The sequence below is a fragment of the Salvelinus namaycush genome, unplaced genomic scaffold, assembly GCF_016432855.1.
Source record: "Salvelinus namaycush isolate Seneca unplaced genomic scaffold, SaNama_1.0 Scaffold33, whole genome shotgun sequence".
In the NCBI taxonomy this organism is placed as follows: domain Eukaryota; kingdom Metazoa; phylum Chordata; class Actinopteri; order Salmoniformes; family Salmonidae; genus Salvelinus; species Salvelinus namaycush.
In genome coordinates this window covers 462,956-472,424 of record NW_024060230.1, presented here as the reverse complement: position 1 = coordinate 472,424, position 9,469 = coordinate 462,956, and the positions used below count along the sequence as shown (strand labels likewise).

The 9,469-nt window shown below is 43.1% G+C and overlaps 1 long non-coding RNA gene across 1 annotated transcript; it reads right to left on the bottom strand.

Annotated features, from left to right (window-relative positions):
* Positions 1-3,121: 3,121 nt before the first annotated feature.
* Positions 3,122-5,881, bottom strand: LOC120040156. The gene is made up of 2 exons (XR_005475580.1): positions 5,842-5,881; positions 3,122-5,429 (listed from the first exon to the last, which is right to left on the bottom strand). It is a non-coding gene; the product is annotated as an uncharacterized LOC120040156 (long non-coding RNA).
* Between the last annotated feature and the right edge of the window lie 3,588 nt (positions 5,882-9,469).

Below are 9,469 nucleotides of genomic sequence, written 5' to 3'. Positions count from 1 at the left end.
ACAGTTTTATCTCAATCTCTTCATTCAAAGACTCAATCATGGACACTCTTACTGACAGTTGTGGCTGCTTTGTGTGATGTATTGTTGTCTCTACCTTCTTGCCCTTTGAGCTGTTGTCTGTGCCCAATAGTGTTTGTACCATGTTTTGTGCTGCTACCAAGTTGTGTTGCTACCGTGGTGTTGTCATATTGTGTTGCTAGCATGCTGTGTTGTCATGTGTTGCTGCCTTGCTATGTTGTTGTCTTAGGTCTCTCTTTATGTAGTGTTGTGTTGTCTCTCTTGTCATGATGTGTGTTCTGTCCTATATTTATAATCCCAGCCCCCCTCCCCGCAGGAGGCATTTTGCCTTTTAGTAGGCCGTCATTGTAAATAAGAATTTGTTCTTAACTGATTTGTCTAGTTAAATAAAAAAATGGGACCTATCCTTAAAGGAACCTACCCTACACCTTGTATTTACGACCGGTCGTTACACAATGGGCCTACTGAATAAACTCAGGCTTTCTATGTCCATATCCTATAATTGGTTCAGCCTACGACTCTCAACTCCCGAAGATGTCAGAATGAGTGGTAACAGGTGTAGGAACTGTGCCTACCTTGTTTTTGGTGCCGCCTCCTGCTCAAGTTTAAAAGTCCGTTCTCAACACCTTAAATCACTGTATATTCCTCCCTTTTTAATCACGTTGTTTTCCCGCTCCAACATCCGTCTCGAGTCCTTTTCTGTCGTCCATGACGATGTTAACTCTCTTTCTTAGCTAGCTCGACTATGCACTTGCCTCTGCTAGCAATACACTGTGCTAACATTAGCCTATACTGTACCACAGAAAATAACAGTTTAAACAGTTGAAAAACGGACTTCTTCCAGACAGAATAGTTCCTGTAGATTCAGACTTACTCATCACCAATCTTTTTTTATGTCTCGTGGGTTTCATAACCACGTCTGTATAACAATTCAATAATGATGAGACAGGAGACAGGAATCAGTTCAACCATTTATATGGAACGTTATCATCTCAACACATACAAACCCCCATGATGCTCTGCAGCACAACCCCAATATACAACAAAAATAAGTAAATGTACACTAAACAAAACTCATAGAGGAATTTAAATGTTAATTTCTAGAATGTAGGGCCATGGGACAGGGTCAGAAAGGTCAGTATGTTTGATAGCTGGTTACAGAGGTGACATAACAAGCAGAAGGTCCATTATAACACAGTGAAGTAGGGCCATGGGACGGGGTCAGAAAGGTCAGTATGTTTGATAGCTGGTTACAGAGGTGACATAACAAGCATAAGGTCCATTATAACACAGTGAAGTAGGGCCATGGGACGGGGTCAGAAAGGTCAGTATGTTTGATAACTGGTTACAGAGGTGACATAACAAGCATAAGGTCCATTATAACACAGTGCAGTAGAGGTGGAGGCTGAAAGCAGACATGGACAGTGAGACGGTGTGATGAGGTCCATTATAACACAGTGAAGTAGAGGTGGGAGCTGAAAGCAGACATGGACAGTGAGACGGTGTGAGGAGGTCCATTATAACACAGTGAAGTAGAGGTGGGGGCTTAAAGCAGACATGGACAGTGAGACGGTGGGATGAGAAGGTCCATTATAACACAGTGAAGTAGAGGTGGGAGCTGAAAGCAGACATGGACAGTGAGACGGTGTGATGAGGTCCATTATAACACAGTGAAGTAGAGGTGGGAGCTGAAAGCAGACATGGACAGTGAGACGGTGTGAGGAGGTCCATTATAACACAGTGAAGTAGAGGTGGGAGCTGAAAGCAGACATGGACAGTGAGACGGTGTGAGGAGGTCCATTATAACACAGTGAAGTAGAGGTGGGAGCTGAAAGCAGACATGGACAGTGAGACGGTGTGAGGAGGTCCATTATAACACAGTGAAGTAGAGGTGGGAGCTGAAAGCAGACATGGACAGTGAGACGGTGTGAGGAGGTCCATTATAACACAGTGAAGTAGAGGTGGGAGCTGAAAGCAGACATGGACAGTGAGACGGTGTGAGGAGGTCCATTATAACACAGTGAAGTAGAGGTGGGAGCTGAAAGCAGACATGGACAGTGAGACGGTGTGAGGAGGTCAGGGGTGAAACACTAGATCAGGACAGGTAGACATGGCAGGGCTGGAAACAGACACAGAGACACATTCTGATCATGGCTCAGACCTGAGACACCCAAACAGAAGATGCCATAGCAAAGTCCTGTCCAGTAGGCTGTATGGGATTTCCTTTCATCAAAATACAAAACATGAGGCATCTGTCAATAAAAAGTTACTATGGAGCTTTAGTGAAAGGATGGAGTGATTTAGTGTTACTAACATTTAGTGAAATGGAGTGATTTAGTGTTACTAACATTTAGTGAAATGATGGAATGACTTAGCGTTACTACCATTTAGTGAAAGGATGGAATGACTTAGTGTTACTACCGTTTAGTGAAAGGATGGAATGACTTAGTGTTACTACCATTTAGTGAAAGGATGGAATGACTTAGTGTTACTACCATTTAGTGAAAGGATGGAACGACTTAGCGTTACTAACATCATATCAAACATTAATAAGAAGTAGGAGCGTAGATAGGAAAAACAGTCAGTATCTGGTGGGACCATTTGCCTCATGCAGCGCAAAACATCTCCTTCGCATAGAGTTGATCAGGCTGTTGATTGTGGCCTGTGGAATGTTGTCCCACTCTTCTTCAATGGCTGTGCAAAGTTGCTGGATATTGGCGGGAATTGGAACGCGCTGTCGTACACGTCTATCCAGAGCATCCCAAACATGCTCAATGGGTGACATGTCTGGAAGGTACTCAGGTCATGGAAGGCCTTCTTTTTTTTTTTTTTGCTTCCAGGAATTGTGTACAGATCAGTGACCTCAAACGGGCCGTGCATTATCATGCTGAAACATGAGTTGATGGCAGCAGATGAATGGCACGACAATGGGATCTCATCTCGGTATGTCTGTGCATTCAAATTGCCATCAATAAAATGCACTTGTGTTCATTGTCCGTAGCTTATGCTGGTCCATAACCTCATCGCCCCCATGGGGCACTGTTCAGTGTTCATTGACGTCAGAAAACCGCTCGCCCACATGACGCCATACAAGTGATCAGCGTTTTTTTTTGACAAAACTGCAAATTTTAGAGAGACCTTTGTCATGATCAAGCTGAGAAGGGGAAGCACCTTCTGTGTTGCTATGGAGACGATCTGCATCTCGGGCAAGGCATTTCTTAGCCCGAGGTTCTCAGTTATGTAGAACACAATAAAAATAATAAAAACATTTAAACACAATAAACTAAAACCTTATAAATCCTTATAACATCATCCTCAATATGACACCTAAACACATGGCCCTCCCTTGCAGACACGTCTCTAACAACTATTCTGTCATAAGTGGAAAAACCTGTTTAAGGTTTAAGAGGATTAAGGGCATGGTCCGTGGACTCTTGTAACCGGAAAAACCCTATGTCACATACATGTCTAGGCGAACAGATATTCAGAAAGTTTAACATCATTTTTCATTCAGCAACTGTTACATTGAGTACATGGTTATATACCTTTAACATCGAGTACATGATTATATTCTGTTATACTATGTGTATACTTTAAACACATTCCTTATCCCAACATAAGGGACAGTCACCCCTTTGACACATAGCATAGAAAGGTGGGTCAGCATGATGAAAATGTCCATCTCTTTCTTTCCATCTCTATGAGCACCACTTACAATACCCCCTTTTAGGGCCCCGTTGGTGCCAATGTGCTCCTATATTCAGTTGCAACCTGTGATCAGGATTAGGATCCTCATTATCCTTGACATATATCCAGTTCCTGGACTATGTCAGGAAGTTCACCATCTATTTCAGTCTCTAACAATTGTTGTTGTTCTTGATAGGAACGACAACCCCATCCCCCCCCTGGAGATACTCCCCATAGGCTTTCAGGATGTCCAAATGGACAGTCCAAAGATCCTCCTTTAGCATTACATGGTTTTCCCTTGTTGTTGGTGTATTGTCCTGGAACTCCAGGGACAGGGTATCCTCCACAGGTGGGTTGGTAATAAATGTCTGTACATTCATCGGTTTTAGATTACTATATTGATTCTGCTTATGTAGGAAAACAATTCATGATCATGGGGATTTTCCAGTATCCAGACTGTTCTCCCAGAAGTAGTGAGCAGAATCAACATAGGGTTAATTAATAGACATGTGTAAGCAGAATAAAGGCTGAGGCCAGGTGAATGAACAGAGCTGGATCAACATGGAGTTATTCACTAGACATGTAAAAACAGAACGTAAGCAGAATCCATGGGAGTGTACAAGGCTGTGTTAAAGAGAAGCCATGTAATGTGTGTGTCTGGGCCGTTATAGGCCTGAGGGAAGTCCTTACCTGGTCCTGTGACTAGCTTTAAGGCATGTAATTGTATATATGTATGTCTGTGCCATTACAGGCTTAGGGAAAGCCATTATGTAATCCTATGAGTATCATTAGACAGACACCTGCATTATGTGTGTCTGTATTATGTCTTGTATCATTTCTATGGATACACCACCAATAGAATCTGTAAAATAGCAAGAATTGAGACCGAAAGAGAATGGTGGCAAGAGGCCAAGGGGTGTTAATCATCTACATAGAGGGGAGTGACCATGTGTGTTATCTGAAAGTGGAAACCTATAAAGCCTGCGGTCTGTGACGAGAAGGCAGTTCTTCCATGGAATTGCTCGGCTTTGTTACTTTTCGGCTTTGTTACTTTTTGTAATAAAGTCTATTTCAATTCACAAGCTCCAGTATCTGAGAAATATTTGATTCAATATTTCCACGACACTTACCACTCTGAGATGCATAACACATGTACAGGAAAATCCCCACAGTGTGTGTGAGAGTTACCATGGTTATTATTTACAGGGTCACTGAGGAGTCATAACAAACCCTAAACCCTGGATAGAGGGGCTCAGTGAATGTGGTGTAGAATGTGTTCAGCTGGGTCAGTGTGTCAGAGGAGACTCTGTAGAAGGACAGAGTGCCGGCTGGCCAGTCCAGATACACTCCTACTCTGTTGGAGCTGGAGGAGGAGATGCCTATGGTAGTGTGATTATTATTGTGCCAGGCGTAGTAACTGTTGTCAGAACAGAACAGACTCCAGGACTTGTCATTTAATCCAATCACACAGTCATAACCCCTTCCTCTCCTGCTGATTCCTTTATATGCCACTCCTATTCCAGCCCCTCTCCCACTCCACTCTACCTCCCAGTAACAGCGCCCAGTCAGACCCTCTCTACACAGCACCTGTTTCCAGCCATCAAATCTCTCTGGGTGATCAGGATACGGCTGTTCCTCTGTCCTCCATGTCGCCGTTCTGTTCTCCTCAGACAGAGAGAGGAGTCTGTTTACTGTGTTTGGGTCCAGTGTGAGATCACAGGCATCTGATAGATGAAGCCAGACACAATATTAGAAATCATCATCATTCACATTAGAATGATAACTCACTTTCACCATTCATTTAATGTAGATGTTTCTAGGTATCAAAAGGAGAAGTTAAGGTAACTTGAGACTTGTTGAATGATCATATGTTATACTGTATAGTAATTTACAATACACTTATTCCCATTAATCACACACACACACGTATGCATGCATGAACACACACATTTCTAGCGTAACACGCCACACACATTGTCAAAGCAACTCTTTCTAAACTTTGGTGTCCCTGATTTCTGATTCTGTAGAACTACAGCTTATATTTAATATGACTAAGTAAGTAGTGATGTATGTCTTTGACTTAACTTGAATTAAGACTTATTCTTAGTCATATTCTTCACAGAAGTCAACACTCACATTTTCTAAGCCCAAGTTTCATTGTGTACTCTCCACCATGTTCCACACTGTAGTGGTAAGCAGAAGAACAGACAGTCATTGAAGGATACACGTGAACTCACAGCATATAACTTTGTCCAAGGGGTGGTCAGAATGTTTGTCTTAACTAGCCTGATAACTCAAACATGGCTCATATGAACATTGACATAAACCCTCTACATACTTGAGTTTCTCCAGTCTGCAGTGTGGATCCTCCAGTCTAGCAGAGAGCAGTCTGACTCCTGAGTCTCCTGGGTGATTGTAGCTCAGGTCCAGCTCTCTCAGGTGTGAGGGGTTTGACCTCAGAGCTGAGACCAGAGAATCACAGCCTTCCTCTGTGACTAGACAGCCTGACAGTCTGCAAAGAGTAAAATCATATTAAAACCACACTGCTATTCTTTGGTGGTGAAAATAGTGGCAGTATATATTTTTTCAACATATTCAGATATATCAGTGTCCTAAAACATTCCATATTTATTTCTAAATTAATGTATGATTAGAAATGACAAATTATTATTGCTCGTAGAGAAAAATATAATGTACAAATATTTGAGTAGACTGACCAGACCAGTTTAAAAAGCAGTATCAGTCAGAAGTGTCACGACTTCCGCCGAAGTTGGCTCCCCTGCCTGTTCGGGCGGTGCTCGGCGGTCGTCGTCACCGTCCTACTAGCCGCCACCGATCCCTTTTTCGTTTGTCTGTTTGTTTTGTCTTATTAGTTTCACCTGTGTTTCTGTTGTTTTCGGTTAATGAGCTTCCCTATATTTAGTAGGTAGACCCGCCCTTGTTTTGTGCGGGATTGTCTTTATGTTACGTGTGTGTGTTTTAGGTAGAGGTGTATTTATTTTTTCGAATTACTTGGCACCCTGTGTTTTTGGGTTATTCAAGTTGTTCGCTGCGCCCTGTATGTTTGGGCTTATTCATTTTTTGTGTGCAATAGTAAAGGAGCACTTTTCGCAAGTGGAACTCTCTGTGTCTGATTCCTTCACCAACCTCCCGCGTGACAAGAAGACAGACAGCGAGGTATCAGATTTAGATTGTATTGAGTATACAGTCCACACCATATCTATTTTGACAGTGCAGTTAACATTTAACATTTTGTCTCTGTAGTCCAGCATTTTGGGTTTGAGTTAGTATATAATGTCACCTTATATTTGAGGGTATTTTCAAACATATCTCTTTTTAGTTTTTGAAATGAAAGCACTTTATGTATCTAGTCCCCTCATTTGAAGAAGTCATAAGTATTCTGACCAATTCACTTAGAGTGTATTCAAGTAGTCATTAGTTTAGTATTTGGTCGTAAACTAATTGGTTGCATTTGCCGTTTGTTTTGGTTGTGTTTTGAGTTATGTTTTGCCCAATAGTAACTGAATGGTGGATGATGGATGATGACTGGATTAATATTGTGTCTAAGTGAGTAGATAACATGTTTCTAAACACTACTAAATTAATCATAGCGTGTGTTTGTGTGTGTGTCCTGTGTGTGTGTCCAGTATGTGTGTTCATTGAGTGATACAGGAATACTGACCTCAGAGTCTCCAGTTTACAGTGGGGATTCCCCAGTACAGCAGAGAGCAGCTTCACTCCTGAATCATTCAGGTCAGTGTTACTCAGATCCAGTTCTCTCAGGTGTGAGGGGTTTGACTTCAGAGCTGAGACCAGAGCAGCACAGCCTTCCTCTGTGACTAGACAGCCTGACAGTCTGCAAAGAGTCAAATCATATTAAAACCACACTGCTGAGGGATCACGTGACCCCTGAACGAGATGGCCGCATGAACTAGGAGCTCCGCACAAGTAGTTTCCAATTCCTAATCTTACCTCCACTTCAAGTTTAAACTCATTTAGCTTTAGTCAAAAAGTCATGGCGGCTACAAAAGGCGACACTACAGGTGACATTTTTACCCGGACTCGAGCACTAGCGACGGAAAAAGCCTCCAAGAAGCAGCTAGCTTCAGAAAAAGCTAGCGCCATTAGCCAGGAGCAAGAGGACCCGTTCCCCCCCGAGGCCCAACGAAGGCCAACCTCGCACTCTGTCGAAGACATCTTTTCTGAGCTGAGATCCCAACGTACAGAACTCAACACTAAACTAGATGCCATTAACGCTCAGCTCAGTGCGATAGGGGGCAAGGTGACAATCCTGGAAAATGCTTTGCCTGACATAAACAACAAGATAACCATAAACGCGGGGCGCCTGGACGAGGCAGAGGGGCGAATCCTATCCACGGAAAACTTATTGACAGACGCCATGGAAACAATAGCATATGCTAAAAAAAAAATAGAGCAGCTGGAAGAGAAAACAGAGGACCTGGAAAACAGGGGGCGAAGGAATAATTGTGTTCTATTAAATCTGGGCGAAAAAGAAGAGGGAAACATGCCACTGATCCGCTACCTGCAAGACAAACTTCCCGAGTGGCTCCACCTGTCCACCGACAGGCCCATAGAACTCGAGAGAGCTCACCGAGCACTGAGGCCCCCACCAGCAGCCAGACAACCACCGCGCCCAATCACCATACGTTTCTTGAGATTCACCGACAAGGAACGAGTCCTACAGGCGGCGAAAACCAACACCATTACAGTGGGAAACGCCAAACTCATCTTGCTCCAGGACCTGTCAGCTGGAATACGCCGAAAGCGCCGAGAGTTTGACGAGGTGAAGAAATGCTCCATTGACTGAGGCATCTTTAGGGGATTCAAATACCCAAACGAGCTCAGGATTCTTTACCAAGGAGCCCTGCGACACTTCAAAACTCCCGAAGAGGCAAAACGTTTTTTGAAAGACAACCCCGGTCAATGAGAAATGGACCAATGACTAAATGCGATTACTATTATTACTAAAGGAGGTAAGACAACATATAGCCGATATCCAAAGACCCACCCGCCCTGCTAAATGTCATTATAGCCGTCTAATCTATATTTATGTTCCTTTAGCTGAGAGGGATAGGCTCCATATTATAACCTAGGCCTACTATATGTAGGCTGGGCTATTGATTTTATTTTCTCCCATTTTTAATGTGGTCTGGACGGGGGCTACGTTGTCATTTACCCAATGCGGGGCGGAGAGGATGAGGCATTTCTTTGGTGGGGAGGGGGAGACGTTGTGCGTTGCTAACTGTTCCCGGTTTTTTTGTTGTTGTTGTTGGAACACAGAATTGTGACTGAGCGGGGAGGTAATAGATCCAACGGGATATGTCGAGTTGTTTGGGAACTCGGCTGGGGTGTTCAGAGACTGTTATTTTATGTAAACCATTTATTTTCCTTTTATGTGAACGCAGCTGTAACTACTATCCACCTTTACCCAGAGATGACTTGCACTAAAGTTCGATTACTGTTCGATGACGATGACTAGTACCTTAAATCTATTGACATGGAACTGCCATGGTCTAGGTCATGCAATAAAACGGAAAAAGATACTATGTGCTCTAAAAAAAGGAAAAAGCAGACATCGCGCTATTGCAAGAGACACACCTCTGTGATGCTGAACATGCCAAACTCCGCAGAGCTTGGGTGGGACAGGTGTATTTCTCATCTTTCAAATCCAACAGTAGAGGCACAGCCATACTTATCCATAAGAATGTTCCATTCATAATTGACAAAAACATATCTGATCCGG